This window comes from Myotis davidii, unplaced genomic scaffold (genome assembly GCF_000327345.1).
Source record: "Myotis davidii unplaced genomic scaffold, ASM32734v1 scaffold107, whole genome shotgun sequence".
Taxonomy (NCBI): Eukaryota; Metazoa; Chordata; class Mammalia; order Chiroptera; family Vespertilionidae; genus Myotis; species Myotis davidii.
In genome coordinates this window covers 3,115,177-3,132,955 of record NW_006383012.1, presented here as the reverse complement: position 1 = coordinate 3,132,955, position 17,779 = coordinate 3,115,177, and the positions used below count along the sequence as shown (strand labels likewise).

Here is a 17,779-nt window from a genome sequence, read left to right as displayed (position 1 = left end):
TTCCAGCAGGAAATTTTTAGGCAGAGAAATCACAAATTCTCTTCCCTCTCAGGTTCCTTGACTGGGTCCTTTTTAATGAAGGTCAGCATTTTCCAGCTGTGGTTCCTTCCTCTTTTCTTAATTCCTTCTTCCTGTCCTCTCTGGATGATGCCACATCTTCAACTATATAGACTGTGATTGGGCTCACAGCTCCAGCTGCCACACAACCACTTGGATTCCCTTTGAACATCACAAAGGTAACTCACGTTCTTATCCCCCTTCCCACAAACTGCTTTCCCAGCTCTCGTTTTCCACTCACTCTCCCTAACAAAAATCTTAACCTTATCCTCAGTTGCCAATTCTTGGCTACTCCCCACATTGAAGAGACGCTCAATTCCATTAGTGTCTTACATCTGGCCTCTTCTCTCCATCCTGGTTGTCCATTCCTGCCTTAGACTACATCCTCATCCTTCACCTGCCTCCTTGCACTGACCTCATAAATATCTCCCAGCTACAAATGTCAATCCCCCAGTATATTCTCGACCCTCATTCACAGGTAAGGTCATTTGCAAAAATCTCTCTCTCTCTCTCTCTCACACACACACACACACCCCTCCTACATAACTTGCAAAACATTCTTGACTCCCTTCACCCAGTGCTCTGAGTCCGAACTTCTTAGAATGACCTGCAAGCCCACTAGTGTCCAGTACCTATTGCCTTGTCTCCCATTCATCCATCCTCCAAGCCTTAGAAGCCGACTGTACTGAATTAATATTACCATCTCCAGAAGAGACCATGCCCTTTACCACTTCTCTGTTTATGCCCCTTCTGTGCTCTCCAGGTTGAATGTCCTTCCCCAGTACACACACCTATTCCCTGGCTTGTAAACCTATTTTTCCTTTAAGGATAATCTCAGATGTCCCTACTTTGGCAAGCCTTCCTTGCCTTTCCTGCTTATTAGTTAGGTCCCTTCTGTGTGTCCTCAGTATTTAACTGCTGTTTCAGAGTTATGCATATTCAAATTGTAGGGATTGTAGGTAATACAGTGAACTTACGAGTCTCCCACTATAATGGTAGCTTCTTGATAGCAGAAAATTTTTAAATGTATTTTCAGCATATTGGCCCCCTCTTAGATTCAATCTCTGTGCCCTTTATTGCATGCAGAGATAAATAGAAGCATGAAGACTGGTTTGTGGTAGTGGGATAAAGCATTCCCATTAACCACAGGTCTGGGAATCAAGAAATGCAGCCCCAGACATCGGTATGGCCTCTATTTGGCCCTGTGAACTTAGACCCCCCTCCTCCAAGATGTGTTTGGCTCTTTAGTCTGAACAATGGCCAGATAATAACTAAACATCTCTTCTAGTGGGTAGTAATGGCCACATGAGAAATTACTTTTCTCGGAGTATTTTCATGTCTAATGTGTAAGTTGAATATAATAAAAGATGTCACTGTTACTAGCATGAATTAGACTTTCTGGCTTAAATAGGGTGACCCTTTTATCTTAGCTATTTTGTAACAAATGAGTAAAAGATGATACAGATGCAAAAGATTTAAATAATTAAACATGCAGAACTCAATTAGTAGTTAGTTGCATCCTGATTTTATATCTAGAGTTACTTAGCTGTTTTTCTTTTCATAAATTTTTAAAGTCAGACCCCTCCCAGGATGTGATGTCAGACCAGCTTTGTCCTCAAAAACTCCCCCTAACATTTTGAGAAAGAGGACAATTTCCATTGCTGTGGTTAGAACTCCCATCTATATTAGAATAATTTTAAACACAGAAAACTATGCACTGAGAGTTCATCACAGTATATTTTTCTACAAGAGGGAAAAAAAATAGAAACACCCAAAATGTCCAACAAGAGGGCAATGGTGAAATGAACTATAGTGTTTTGTGGGATGGAGAACAATGCAGCCACTGTATATCATGTTGCAAGGCTTTGTAGCTACTTGGGGAAGCATTTGTGTTAAGACGTTACATGAAAAGGCAAGGTAAAGAGCATGTATACGATATGAGCACAAGAAACTAAGAAGCACAGCTGTGTCATAGCCCTTGCTTGTACTTACCCTCTGCCATTGGAAAAATGGTGAAGGAGGTCACCTTGGTTGCAGGAATGGGAACCTCTTCCACCAAGAACTTTTCATCCTCAGAACTTTCTCTGCCAGTTGGCCCTGTGGGGAAAAGATTTCAATACTCTCATATTCCCAGTCCTACTTGAGTTCTCTGGACTTTTTTTTTAATAACTTATGTTTGATTACCAAAGTAATATATGTTCACTAGGAAATCGCCCTAATTTTAAAGTTTATTAACCACGCCTGGTTTGGAGTGAAATTGGAAAATGATTGTTTCTTCAGCAACCCAAACTGTTGGCAGCTTGCCTCCAAAGAGAGCTTAGAATTATGTAACTCTGAGTTTAGCAGAAAAACTTTTCTAAAAGGGCCAACTTCTCTTCTAGAACCCATGGTATCAAAGCAGCTTTTAAGCAAATTATAATCCTATCATGCTGGTATTTCCAGAATACACCCTTGGAAGTGTGACACGATTTATGGTTATTTTTAGTGCCTTGTAATGGGCAGTGAATTGTAGATAAACAAATGGAGTCTTCTCTCCCCTAAGAGGGCTGTTAGCGATTAATTACCATCTAGTGGTGAATCAGAAGAGGATAATCAGGGTGGGTAAGAAGAAGGTGGGGGCTGGGAGAAGGTCACCTTCTCAGAGAGTCAGGCAGTATGCTGGATGTGCTCACCTGACTGATCACCTCATCCATGAGGTCCTCACGGGTCTAAATAAATCTCTCCTGGGCCCTCATGTAGACAGGCTTTCACACGACCACAACCACCTGTCATGACACTCACAGACCCCAGGGCCTCACCACAAACCTACTGAATTGCAATCTCTGGGGTGAGGCTCAAGATTCTGTTTCTTAAGGAGGTGCCCCAGTCAGTCTCATGCACCCTTTTCAGGACAGGAATCTGAGGATGCATGCGGGAAATGGACCTGCCTAAGGTCACACTGCAGGGAGGTGGCAGGGTCTTCTGACCTCCAGGCCAGCCATTTTCAGTGGGGATATTGGGCCTTAGGGGGACAGACCAGTGTAAGAACAGAGGGATGGATATGACAGTTACCCAGGCCAGAAACAGATCTTTGGTCTACCATCCCTCCAAAGTCTTCCTTGGTTCATAGCAATGTCTGTGTGCAGTTTTTAGAAGAAACTAAAGAAGAAAATCGCAAAATAAAGCATAGTTTCTGCAAGCACATTTCTTAGAACAGTGCCTTTTACAATGTAATCCATGAAGAAGGAATTACGTAATTGAAGAGGTCACTGGATCCCTTTTCCCTGTTTTGAATAGCTTCAGGAAATCACTTGGCTGAGCCTATAAAAGCACTGAGATGTCTTGCAGTAAAGCAGCCTGTTTAGCTTTCCTCATTCTCATTTTTGAGTAACTAGTGCTCTTGAGAAATCATCTACTTATCCAGAAGTTTCTTACTCAAGTCCACGTCACAAGTAGTAGGCCAGCTGGCGTGATGGAAAAGGCACTCACCTTGCAGCCTAGAGACCTAAGTTTTAGATGCCTCTCTGACCCTTGCTAGTTTTGAGACCTTGGCAAAGTCTCTTGCCCCATTTTACCACTGAGGAACCTAAGACACACACCTCTTTCCTGTCACCTCTACTAGGTTGTTTGGAGGAACGCATGCAACTAACTGCCTGCAGAATAGATGGCACTCTCCTCCCCCCTCACAGGCTCATCACTCAGGAGATCTTCTTCATCCCAGAGACCTCCTCCTGTCCTTAAGCACAAGACCTTGACAAGGTGACACCAGGAGTTGATTGTGACACAAATACGGCTTCTAAGAGTAACCAGCCAACCCTCAAATCACTGCAATACTAAATTTCTCTTGTCATTCATGACAAATCCTCAAAACATCGACTGTAGAAGGTATTGACTCAAGGGTGGAACCTTTCTCACTGAATTACAGGTCAGGTGTTCACGTAATTGATTTTTCTTCTCTCGAGACATTGGTATTATTCACAGTCAGATGGCAGAGGATGGTACAGTTTCCCTTATTTTTCTGAGTCTGTGTTCCAGTGAATTGTTCTATGCCCAAACACACTTCCATTAGTAGCAGCCCCTCCTCCTCTTCCCTAAGGGAGGGACCCCATTGTAGAGAAGGGGGATAGAAACATGAGCAGCTACACAACAACCTAAGGGAAATAGCCACTGATGTGTGGCTTTGGCTCTGGTGAAGTGTGACTCATCACTCACCTCTGTGCTCCCCACAGTGCTTGGCACTCTTCCTGCTACCTCCTCGTTGCTGGAGAAATATTTCTGAATGAATGGATGAGTGAACTCTGTCCTACAACACCCCACATATTTCTCTGGTTTAATGGAGCCTCCATGAGCCATCTTTCTCACCCATGATAGACAACCCACTATCATGAAATTGAAAAGTTAATACAAGAAACTTAATACACTCAGAAAAACCAGGCAGTAGACGTCTAACAATGAATAGAGCTTTTTTTTTTTTTTTGACTCATTGATCTCACTGTGCGGGACATTCATTGAGCTGCAAGAATCTCAGGGTAAGGCCATGGCAACACGTGAATTTATTTTATTTTCCCCAATAGATTTTAAGATCCCAGAGGACAGGAACCATCCTCAGTACCATCATCATCCTGTAAGCTCCATGAGGACAAGGATTTTTGTTTCCTGATGAGCTCCAAATATTCAAAAAAGGCTCCTGGCATGTAAGTGATGCTTTTAAATCCTCAGTGAACATTGAATACTCATTATCAATGCTAGAAGTTACTGTCTACTTACTTCCTTTCAGGCACCATGACAAGTACTTTAGAGCCATTATTTAAAAAAATATAAACATAAATAGGTATAGAAACATCCTACGTTGGTGAAGGCACATTTCATACCTGGGCAATCTGACTCCAAAGATCAAACTCTTACCTCCCTCTCCATTAAGCCATCCCCAACCACCTCCAGTGCCTCTCTTTGTTCCTCATAGGACAAATAATAATGTTTGTCGAAAGAATGAGAGGACAAGGGTCCAAACCAAATTAAGAGCCCTGGGCTGTTGACTGTACCTGAGAGTTCTGATCTTCAAGGAGCCAGCATTTCAACTGTCCAACACCAAACCAGGGTTAATAGAGAAATAGAAATAGGATTGACCAAATGAGTGTGCCAATGTTAAGCCCTGCCCAGCCAGGTAGCTAACCATGTTTTTATTGACAGAGAAATAAAGACTTCAGAGAGAAATATGATTCGCTCTGCCTTGTCTCGAACAGAAAAATGAGTTAGGCCAGAGAAATAACAGCTCGCTTCCTCTTTTGAAGACAACAGTTTATCTCCAGAGATACTAACACAACCAAGCACAGAGCAGGGCCACTGGTTCAGCTACCACATGGACAGGGGTACAAGAGGCGTGATAAATGGGGGCCAAGAGGGTTGGAGCTGCACGGTTTCTCAGGCCATGGAGATTGTCTTGAGCCCCCAGGAGGGATGGCCTGCATGTGCCTGAAATTATTCTGAGCGCTTTTTACTTGAAATGCAAACAGGCATATCCACGGGAAGGATATCTGGTGCCAAACAATTAGAAAAGCCTCCTGTTCTTACTGATTATATTTCATTCATTTCAATAAATATCTACTAGCCACCTACTCTGTGCCCAGCCTGCATTAGATGTTTGTTTCTTTTACATTGGCATGGCAGGATTTATAGTTGCAAGCCTTGGAAACTAGGGTTCAGAGAACAGCCAGGAAGAGCATTTATTGAGTGCCAGGGGCTGGGCAAAACAAGTCTGCACACGTTACGGTTACAACAACCATTTAAGATACAGACTTTATCATCTCAGTTTTACAGATAAGAAAACTGAGGCTTTGAGAGCCTATGTTTCCATTTCCCTAAGTTGCACATATAGTGGGTGACAGAGTTGGTATTTCAACTAAGGAAGTCCTGTATCCTTGCTCTGAAATTCAAGGCTCTTCTGAATTCAGGGGTTAAATAATTAGCCCGACATCATGCGACTTGCCAGAGATGAAGCTCCACTCCTACCCAGAGCTCTTTCCTCTATCCCTGCCGCTTGAGGAAGTTATTTGTTAATATTGGAAAGGCATTTATCATCTGATAAGAGAAACAAGACAAACATAATACAGAGCTAATATCACACCAAGGCCAAAGTCTGGCCTTCAGTCAATTAATAAGCCCTCCAGGCATAAAAATTGTGTTCAGAATAGAGAGACAATCAATTGGCACTGCATCCCACTCTGCACAGGCCTTTACTGAGCATTTCTATGCACTCATGCTTTACTCGCTTGGCAGGGGCATATCCTGCTCATGGACCACCACATGCTGCCCTCATATCCTTCCTCCTGTGCACTAGGCAGAGCCAGGTGATTTATTTGGGAAAATAGACTGGGAGGGGATGTGATATGTATCACTTCTGGGCCCAAACAAGAAGAGCACATGAAGTTTCTATGTTTCCCAGAACATTCTAGGTTTGTGGAGGCTTTGTCAGCCTGGGTCCCTGAGTTTCTTTGGAGAGAAAGCTTCGTGCTAAACTGCACTGGATAAGTTTCATGGTGACGAAATACATCGATTATGTGTCAAGGCATTGTAATTAGAGGTGAATTTGTTACTGCAGCATAACTTGGCCTATCCTAACCAATGCAGAGGCCTGCTGTCATTTAAAAAGAGAACATACAAGGAAAGGTTGGGGGCACCGGGAGAGGATTATGCTAAGTGAAATAAGCCAGTTAGAGAAAGACAAATACCATATGATTTCACTTATATGTGGAAGCTAATAAAAATAAACTAACAAAATAGAAACAGACTTATAGCTGTTAGAGAGGAGAGTGTAGGGGAGCTGGGTGAAAAAGATGAAAGGATTAAGGAAAAAAAAAACACCTCATAGACAGACAATAGTATGATCATTAACAGAGGGGAAGGGGAAGGTGGGGAGAGGCAAGAGATGGTAAAGGGGGGCTAAATGGTAATGCAAAGAGACGTGACTTGAGATGGTAAACACAAAATACAATATACAAATCCTATACAATTTTATTAACCAGTGTAACCCCAATAAAAGCATAATTTATTATATGCTTTATTATTAATTCAACTCTGCCAGGGAGAGATGACTTGGGACATTGAGGGGCCAGAAGAGAGAACAGACTACCCAGAGCAGTGGGTATGTGTTGGGAACTAGGGTTGGCTACAATTGGATTGGGACTATGGGATAAGGCCAGAAAAAGATCTCAGTGCTGCCTCCCGGGGTTACAATTCCAGCACGACGTGACTGGGAAGTGTGCCTTAAAGTTAATTGTATATTCGAAGGAAAAGATTATTTGAGCTGATGATTAAAGTGTCCTCAGTTACCCCACTTGGGTTCCGCATGTAAACAGAAGTAGGATTTTGTGCCAGAGAGTGACAGATGGAAGGTTCTGCTTTAGGAAATGCAAATGCCAATAGTGTCAAGGTGATTGATACTTGGGGAAACTGAAGCCAGGAAGACAAGTTAGGAGGCCATTTCTAAAATCTAGACAGCTCATCATACTGAACAACGCTGGACCTAACTCTCAGAATTGACTCATGAAAAAAATGGGAAGAAGTTTTGAAGTGAGAGGCTAGTCTGAGGAAGGCCACACGAAGCCCAGGTTCCAATATCCAGGGAGAGATTTGTGCCCAAAGACCCTGCCCCCGCCCCCCCAGATTGAAGGCAGTCCCTCATCCAGTGCTTGACATGTGCACGTTCTTTGCAGTGATCACATTCTACTGGCCAGGAGTGGTCTAAACAAGGAAAACAAACCAGAGACCAGCCCAGCTATCATCGTCACAGAGTTTTCTTCCAAGGACTAGCTGCCTCTAGTCCTTACAGCTCTGTGGTTCACTCACTTTGAATTTATCAATCCGTTCACTCTTCCATAATAAATGTGCATTGGACACTATTAGGTGCCAGGAACATAGGATACCAGGTGCCATCTTCCAGGAATACAAGAATGAGAAGTCAGCCATGGCACCTTCAGATCCTAACATATTGTCTGTCGAGTAGAAATGATATATTGTTGTCATGCTTAATGTCTAATTATAAACTGTGGTAAGAGTGCCGAGCCACAAGCATGGGGTACTTCAGAGCCCATAATATTTGAAGAGCATGGTCTAGTTTGTTGGGTAAAGGGAGCAAATGATGATTAAACTGAAAACAAAGAACTAAGCTGAAACTTGAACCAGGAGGAGGCTCGTCCTGGGCAGAGAGAAAGGCAGTCTGCAAATGCTGTCAGGAAAGGTCATGACATTTGGAGTCTAGAGAGACAAGGGGAGTCAGGGAGGATGCCGACTGAAGGGCAAAATAATTTCAAATTCCTTGCCATGGCCCATCAGGCTGTGTGACTGCTCCCCACCTGGGAGCAGCAGGAAGCCCCTGGCTGGCTTGGATCAGTGACTAAAAGAATGAATTGTCAATTTGCTATCAAACTAGGGAAGCCAAACACTATCAAGAGTTAGGATAAAGAGTTAGGAGCTACTGGGATTATCCAGGGTCGGGATGATAATGGCTTGATTAAGGAGTTAGGGGGAAAGGTGAAAGAAAGGGGATGGATTCGAATGATGTACATAAAATTACAAGATCCGATGGTAGATTGGGAGTGGAGGGAGAGGCAGAGAGGGGGCCAAGGATGACTTCTAGTTTTCTGAATCGCACGACTGTGTGGATGGCATTGATTCTGACTGAGATAGCGGAAACATGAGAAGTCAGGTTTGGGGAGAGGAAAGGTAATTTTTTGTTTTGAGCAAATGATAATTAAGATCCTAGGGCCATAGGATGAGGGGTTTTAGGTCTGACTGGTCTCTTTGCAGACCCCTGATCATTGGAGCTGGGATGATGCTGTCACACTCTCACCTGTTGGCAATACTGTCGACAAGCTGATTTAACATTCAGAGCTACTGAGTTGAAACTTTAAGTCTTTTCGGCTTTATATATTTTATGCTTTTTAAGCCACAGTTTGGCAGTTGACTTCAGATCCATAAGAACTTTTTACAGAAATAGACACAGAAACCACGTGAATTGGGAGCTTGGACACAGCTCATCGTTTGGGGTTTTCCACGGTTTGCGAGAGAATCCCATTAATTCCCAGAGGACACTCAGGATTTCGAGGTCCTGGAGAAGGAGTTGTTTCTGGCCGGGGACATTAGGGAAGAATTTCTTGTGAAACTTGCATTTGAGCTGCATCTTGGAGAATGAGTATAATTTAGATAAGTGGTGATGGCAGAGGAAGAATAATTCAGGCAAAGGCAATAACTTGGGCAATAGCATGGTAGAAGGTATGTTTCCTCTCCTGGGCATCCTCCAGAACCCTCCACGTTGGTGCCCCATCCTGGGCACAGAGCCCTTAGGGATCCTTAGGATCCTTACATGGTAAGAGTGGTTGCTACCTGGGAAAATGGCTTCAGATCAGCAGTCTTAGGCATGAGCACACTGAACTGAGACAGAAGTGGTCAAAAACAGGGAGGAAAGGGGGCACAGAAAAGATATTTTATTTTTCACCCACTTTCCTTTCTTCTACATCCACACACGTGTTCCATGACCTAGAATAGCCTGCTCAGTATCCCCTAAACATGCCCCCTACCCCCTCTGTTTACAGCACAAGCAGAGCAGACATTTTGGACACTTTGACAGTACAATATGGAGTCACTGTCAGCCATGAGTTATGTCAAGTGCTAAGTAAAGACTGAGGTAATGGGGTGTAATGGGAATACCTTTAGGATGGGGCTCAGAATGCCCAAAACTGGACATTTGGATCAGGAATCCATCTGAACACCATCCGAGTGGGGCCTCCTCCCTTTGTGGGCTATAAGAACTCAGAGCTCTGATCATGCAATAGTCAGGCATGGCTGCACCACGGGTCATGCTAGGAGCCCAGGGGACTTCTGCTCCACCGGACGCCTGCCGCCGCTGCAGCCACCTACCTTGAGACTGACACCCACCTCTCTACCTGCAGATGCCAACAGGGACCAGGACTTTACGCTGGACATTCTGCTCGCTTCTGTCATGTAAGCTCCCTGCTCTGTGTGTAACCTGTGAGTGACTGTATTGGATTATTGGGGCGGTCTTCCCTAACAAACCTGGCATTGTGGAAAGTCACAAATGTGTGTGAGTGACTCCTTTGGGAGATACTCCCTTGCTCATGACACCCTCTCTGTACCTTTACTCCTGCTTTTGCCTCTTCCAGAAATAGCCTCCACCCTCCATCCTCTCTAGTCCAAATCTTACATCTCCCCCAGCACCCAACTCAGGGGCCAGTCCACAGTGCTCTTCTCTCCTTCCCCAGCTGAAGGCAGTATCTCCCTTGCAAAAACTTCCCACCGTGCCTCTCACTTGGCACCTCTTCCTTTCTGAGCTTATGTTCAGTCTACTTGGGGTCATGCTTTGATGCTCCTTGAGGCAGGGTCTATATTGGATTCCTTCCTGGAGACCCAGACCAGCCTAGCACATACGTGAGAGCTCCACAAAGGTTGAACTGGAGGACGGAACCTGAATCTAGGACTCCTGGTTCCTCTTTCCAGATCTGACTCTGCCCTTATGTAAAACACATAAGAGCAACACAAACCAACTACATCCATTAAATACTTTTATCCATCGCCTGAAGCCATGACAGTGACAATCTGAGCACCCAGCGGGTGAATGACACATTTCCTTTCACTTGGTCTGAATGTTACAGCTTTAGCTTGTGGGACATTGCTTCCTGCCGGTCAATTGGTAGTTCCTCTAGGACTGTGGTTGGCAAACTGCGGCTCGCGAGCCACGTGCGGCTCTTTGGCCCCTTGAGTGTGGCTCTTCTTAAGCCTTAGGAGTACCCTAATTAAGTTAATAACAATGTACCTACCTATATAGTTTAAGTTTAAAAAATTTGGCTCTCAAAAGAAATATCAATCATTGTACTGTTGATATTTGGCTCTGTTGACGAATGAGTTTGCCGACCACTGCTCTAGGACAATGTGCTCCGCCTGGAGATAGAGGAAAGGGGACCATGGGTGTTCCTCTGCCCACCAGGCTGCCCACACTGAAGTCCAAATAACACACGTGTGTGCAAGTGAGTGCATGTGTGTGACCGTGGACATGTGCAACGAGGTGGGTGTGGACATGGGCAAGGGTCATGACCTCACCAGCTCAATCCTCTACTTTAGAAAATGACTGGTTTGGGCTCATTCACAAGAGAGAATGAGAGACACAGAAGGAGGGAGAGAGATCTATTCCCAAGCAGTAATCATGTTACTGAAAACCACCAGCAGTCATCGTGTTTATCTTTCTCATTTATGCAAACCCCGAACAGCCCGCTGCAGCAAATCACATTTCAGCAGGGCAGATTATTCTGTCTGTAGCCTAAACTTCTCCCTGCCTCTCTCTCAGGAGCAGCCTCTCTAGGTAAATATAAATCTCATCCTAATAGCAACGTTTGGAGAAGTAATGTTATTTGCTCTGATTTAGAGAAAACACAACATGGGCTCTGGCAAAGCTGATCTTTTTCTTTAGAAATTAATCAAAGGCGCATAATGCAGAGGCAGCCCGAATGCTCCTCTAGCAGAGTGGAGCACTGGTGTGTGTGTGTGTGTGTGTGTGTGTGTGTGCAGGGGTTGAGGGCTGGCTTTGATGAATTATCCTAACCTTCTAACTCCTCCTCTGGACATATGGCCTAGGCTTCCTTTTATTTCTTTCCTGTCATTCGAGTGGTTTCTGGAGACCAGTTCATGAGATTTATACAGAGTTGAGAGAGATCAAATGGCTGTTTTTCACTGCACAAGCGAGAATCTGCAAGTTTGACCCCAAGGGAATATGAAAACTCAATCCAGTATTGACCTCCTCTTCCTTTGGAGGGGGTTGAGCATCTGAGAGTGTGGTGCCTGAGCAGGCACTTACCTTCTGGGGCAGGGCCGGGGTGGGGGATGGAGTGCATGGCCACAGTACTGGGGAGAAGTGGGGAACACAGTCACTGCCTTTCTGAGCCCATCCCACCTCTAGACCCTGAGCACAGGGAGACAGAATTTGTAATAAAGATTTTCTTTTAAATGACAGAGAAGCCCTGTTCTAAGGAGCCACTTGCAGCACCTGGGTCAGTAAGGCATCGTGGTAGAAAGCACAGGCTCCGGAGTCTGACTCGCTAAATTCAAATCCCAACGGTTACAAGCTGAGTGATCTTAGACTCCTTGCTTCCCATGCCTCGGTTTCCTCATTTATCAACTGATCTGATAGGATTGCTGGGAGGATCAAATGGGTGAATACATACAAAGAATTTAGCATCTGGAGCTGTGAGCAGGACTTGTTAACTATCATATTCTTATTATTAGTGGTGATAATTCAAACCTCTTGCTAGCTCACGTTCCTGTGAAAGCACACTACAGGGGAGCATCAAATGTGAGGGTCTCCCAACCTCATAGGTTACAAAAAAAGCTGCAAAGAGCTCATGATAAGCAGGTAGTTAAGAGTTAATCCATCCACTCCTTTGTGGTCTAGGGTCTCTCTGGATCCAGGCAAAGATATGCTGAAGCAATCTGTTTTTCTGGGTTTGGTTATATGGCCTTTATGGTCAGAAAATGGCTATTTTCTGTCTTCCAGAACAGAAGGGGTCTTCTAATTACATTTATGAGTGGAAAGAGCAGAAGATGAAGAATTGGGTCCAAACTGAGCATCAATGGGCCATGTGATTTGCACGAGCCACTTCGCCTCTGTGAGCCTCAGTTTCCCCATCTGTACAATGAGGAGGTGGCATCAATGACCTCTAAAGAATCACCCAGAGTCAACAGTCCATTCGCCTCTCTGGTCCTATAGGTAGGCTTGATGTGGCAACAGGACTTGAGGGGGGTCAGGCCAGGCCTAGGCCTCAGGTTTCCTATCTGATAATTACTATGAGGCCCTCACAGGGAAGGAACTTGCTTTTATGACTCAGCCAAGTTCCCTCCAAAGGGCTGGTGGTTCTCAAACTTCTTCATTGCATCACCTTCTCCTGGAGGGCCTGGTTGCATGATGCAGGCCTAGCCACCCCCAACAGTCTCTGGCAACTTTGCACTTGGTCTCCTTGACTGGTGGCTCTTGCCACTCCAGAGACTGGTGACCCCCCTGAGAGAGCAGAGGCTAGCCCGGCCTCCCCTGGGTTCCCATTCCCTGAAGCCACTGGCTTTTCACCCGACAGCAGTTGCAGAGCAGGGTTTGAGAAACTGTTTCGATACAGCAGGAGCACTACTGTCTAGAGAAGGTGAGAAAGGCGAGTCTGCTCTCAGCTCTCAGAGGCTGGATCACTCAGTAAATCCTCAAATGGATCGAGCACTGACCGCAGACTATTAATGAGGGGGCAACCTCTGAGTACACACTCATACAAGATATTACAGGAGTAGTTTTACCTCTTTCATATTTATAGTTTCCTTGTGAAGGAATACAGTACACATTCATAACTGGAGAAACTGAGTCTCGAAAAGCTTTAAGAATATACTGCCAAGTGGCATCACCAGGGCTTGACCCAGAAATACTATAAGTAGGAGATATGAAGGAGCAGAAGGCTTGGCCTCTGGCTCTAGTATATACATCCTGCTGGGCTCTGCCTGGCTTTGTCCTGTGCTGCCATTCTATGTTTTCATGCCTGGGATAGATAAGATAATATGCTATGCAGATCATGAAATAGGAGAGCCAACTCACTGTGGCCTAGGGAAGTGAGGAAAGCTGAATGCACTTCCCACCAGGCTTTGCAGGACAGAGAGGGATGCGCTAAGCAAGGAGAAACCAGTGCAGATGAGCAAAATAGCAGTAGCAAAGGCCACCCCCTGTGCCATTTGAGATCCTGTTTCCTTCTAGTCAGCCTGGGCTAACGATGCTGATTTGACTCATGGAAAAGGAACTGGGAAGCAAATGCATGGGTATTCCCTCTCCTTCAGAGCTGCAGCTAGCCTGGGGAGCAGGGCTGCCTGTGTAGGAATGTGATCCAGGAAAGAGGATTAAGAAAAGATTTTAAGGATATGCACTAGGGCTCACACTAAAGCCGAGTTGGATGTCCCTAAGAGACAGCTCCTTAAACATTTTCAGCAAATGTCCTTAGTGGTAGAAAATATAAAGACCAGGAAGGACCTCCCTACTTTACTTTAGAGATTGTTCTGCCAAATATGGGGATGGATCTGACCAAGTTTCATGTCAATAGCAGAGTCTAACTCTTCCCTCTCCAGAACACTGCTCCCAGGATCCTCATTGTTCCCATATTCTGCCTCTTATCAGTCAGGACGCTCTGGCTGCCAATAACAGGAAATCCAGCCCCAAATGGCTTGAACGGTGAGTACCACGTTCATTATCTCACCTAAGAAGGAATGTGTGATGGGGTGGTTCCAAGGTGGCTGAGTCAGTGTCCAAGCAGTATCACGACCTACATCAGTTCCCCCTTTCTCCTCGGCCACACTTAGCATGCTGGCTTGCCTGCTAGGCCAGCTCCTTCATGGCCCCAACAAAGCTACTGCATGTTCACCTGTCCCATGCAAGTGTCAGGAGGAGAGAGCATGGCTTGTTTTCTCTATGTACCTTTTGCTTGGTTGGTTTTTTTAGAGTGAGGAACCTTACCCAGAAGTCCCCTCACATCTCAGCCAGAACCAAGCACATAATTTCTCTTAAACCAGACCCTGGCCACATGATCAGGATTGCCATCATTGGCTGGTATGTTTCTCTATGCTGGAAAGGGAATCTAGGATTGAATAGGGCTCTGAAAGCAAGGAAGAAAGGAGAAAGGAGCATCCAGTACCATGGCTTTCTCCCTTATGTTGAATTCCAAGTACCTGATTTATATAAAATGAAGGCTCCCATGTGCTCACTGCTGCCTACAGGACAAACACTGTCCTAGGCACCGTAACAGCCACTGATTCCACTTGGCCTCAGCCCTGGTTTTCATCAAAATCCTCTTGTGATCTAAAATTATCTTGTCCACTTATTTATAATTTTACTTCAGCAGTTAGAATGCAAGCTCTCAGAGGTCAGCACTTAGGTTCATCCTGTTCATTGTTCCAACATCTAGCACAGCACAAGTCACACAATTGGTACTTAGTGAACGTTTTCCAAGAAATTAATAAATGGATTCCTTACAAGGTGGAAGATTCCCCTGATTCTTCTAGAGCCACTCTTCTAATATTGCATGTGGAGAAACTGACTAATAGAGGTTAGGGAGCTTGCTCATGGTGACTTAAGCAGCCTGTGGCACAAGCTTTAAGCCTAGTCTGTCTGATTCCAAGTCCTTGCTCTGTCCCCAGGCCTGTAACTCTGTCCATGTGTGAAAACAGCCTTTGACTTAATGAGTCCTCTTTCTTGGGCAGTTGAAAATCCTTGAAACCCTAGTTGCAGCAGCCATGCCCTCTGTCAGCTTTGCAACTGCCCTTCTCCGGGTCTAGAACCTCCTCTACTCCTCTGTATAGAGCCTCTCCCTGCATATACACATCCATGTCCATAGTTCAGTCACACTTCCCTCCCACCCAGAAGTCATCATTCTCTAGTCTCTGCCTCCATTGTTCCATCCTCTACTTCTAGCTTAACTGTTCCACACTCCTAGGCCTGATCCTTCCAGGGAGTATGTAAATCCTCAAGGTTTGGGAATACTCATCACCGTGGGAGGCAACACAGAGCTATGGTTAAATCCTCAGATTCTAGAGCCAGACTATCTGTGTGCCAATTCCATCCCCTTGACTTAATGATTGCGAAACCTCAGGGAAATTTTTTCACTTCTTTGGACCTCAGTTTCCTGATCTGCAAAATGGGGATAATAATGGTATGTATAGCCTAGGATTGTTGTGAAGACTGAGTTAATATGTGTGAAACACTTAATGCAACCATGTAGTAAGAGCTATGATCACTTTTCATTTTCCTTCTTTCTCCAACAGTAGTCAGATGCCTAGAAGATATTTTCAAAATTACTGTCAACATGAATCCACTAATTCTCTGGCTGCTTCTTCAGTACATGGTATATCTCTCCCATTAGATGGCAAATTCCAAGGACAGCCACTGCTTGTATTTTCCCCTTCCTTTATACCCTTTCAGGGTCTATCCTAAAAGGGGAAGTTGACAGGTACTTAATAAATCCTTTTGGAAATTAACAAATCAAAAAAGCTTTGGGGGGAAATCCTCATTTGAATTTCTTTTCCGCCTTTTCTTCCCTTTAACCGCACATCTCTTCTTTCTATCTGAAATCAGATTAAACCCCACTGAGCTTAAACCAATAGTGTTTCAAACCATTTTCTGAATGCACATGAATTGACTGTAGTATTTTTCTTTCGTGGCTACTGGCAGTTGGTCAGGCAGGTGACTCAAATACAGATTTTAATCACTTCCCATTATGGTGTTGGTTTACAAAATGTCAGCCCTGCATTGCCCTGGAGAGTCAGTTAGGATGACATTGCAGTCAAGAGAGAGGGCCCCAAGAAACCTTAATTAGCCTTCGGCTGGTTTCAGGAACCAGACCTTCCTGATAATTTACTGCAAAACTCGTACAATTCTCTAAAATAAGAAGATCAGTCACAGGACACTGCAGTGGGAACATGGATGATGGCTCAAGGCCAGTAGCTTAGTCTACTGAGAATCCGCCTCAAATTCATTCTACAAGATCTGTTCCAATACATGGGATTTCAGAAAGTAAATGTGTGATTGCACCACAGATTCCTTAAGGAAGTTGGGGCAAGACCCCACCTCCAATGTACTTGTCTTTGGGAGGACTGATTTATCAGGACTTGACTTTTAAATGCCATGGGAAGAGGTGCCCTCAACAGCTGCCCTTATATCCACACTCAAGTGAGCCCAGAAAGAAACATTGGTGAAGGGGGGAACAGGAGGGCTGATTCACTTTGGGCAGGAAACTGCGTCCCCAAAAAGGTGAGTCTGGAATCGAAATTAAAAACATGAGGACATTGCAGCTGAGGCTATCCCAGGTGGCACCTGGGCTCACACTCATACAGTAGACCTCATTAACTTGAAACAGGAATGGCAAATGGCTTTCATTTTGCATGACATTCCTGATAGATTGGAGTGGCTGTTGAGAACACTGTGTTCAGAAGGATTCTCCAGCTGTATTTCAGCTCAGCCAGAAAGAAAGCTGGGATCATTCAGCAATGTCTGCTGTGGCGGAGATAGAGGAAGTGGCACCCATGTACCCAGTGCTTGCCATCCTCGACTTGGTATGATGGGGGCAGGGTGGTTTCTCTTTGAAATGTTGAAATATCTATAAAGCTCTGTTGCATTATCATTTTCAATTACTGCTTCCCACAACAAACAGCAACATGAATCATAAATATGAATATGCAAATTAGAGCACTTATTTCTAAGTTTCTAATTAGCGGGCTCTCCTATTCCATGTTTCCTTGTCATGAAAGCCCCTTTGGCAGTGAGAGAAACAGGTCTATCCTGAGAAGCTGTCTGATAATAGAGGAGAGAAATCTAAATCCAGAGTCACTCACAGCAAACTCCTCCCTGAGTAAATCAACCTTGAAGCAAACCTTATCACCCACCCCCTATTTCCATAAGTGGGTCCAGACAGGCTCTAAAAAGAGAGATCTGGTTATCAAATGCCTTCTGATAACCAAGGGCATTCATTACATTGGTGGCTTTTACACTGAAATAATATTTCTAATAGGTCATTGGTTATTACTTAGGCCTTCCTTTTTAAGGCAATGGACAGTATGTACTTCTGAGAGGAATGCATCCTGTTTTGAACACAAAAGACAGATGCTTGTATAAATGTTTGATTACCTGTATTAGTAGCTAATCATTAAAATAAATAAGTAAAAATAA

General features: G+C 44.5%; 1 long non-coding RNA gene across 4 annotated transcripts in view; it reads right to left on the bottom strand.

Annotated features, from left to right (window-relative positions):
* The window catches only part of LOC107181648, a 214,415-nt gene that overhangs the window by 6,827 nt on the left and 189,809 nt on the right, over window positions 1-17,779 (bottom strand). For all 4 annotated transcript variants that reach the window (XR_001512325.1, XR_001512324.1, XR_001512322.1 and 1 more), the window contains exon 4: window positions 2,050-2,154. This is a non-coding gene — a long non-coding RNA (uncharacterized LOC107181648). The remainder of the gene's footprint in view (window positions 1-2,049; window positions 2,155-17,779) is intronic.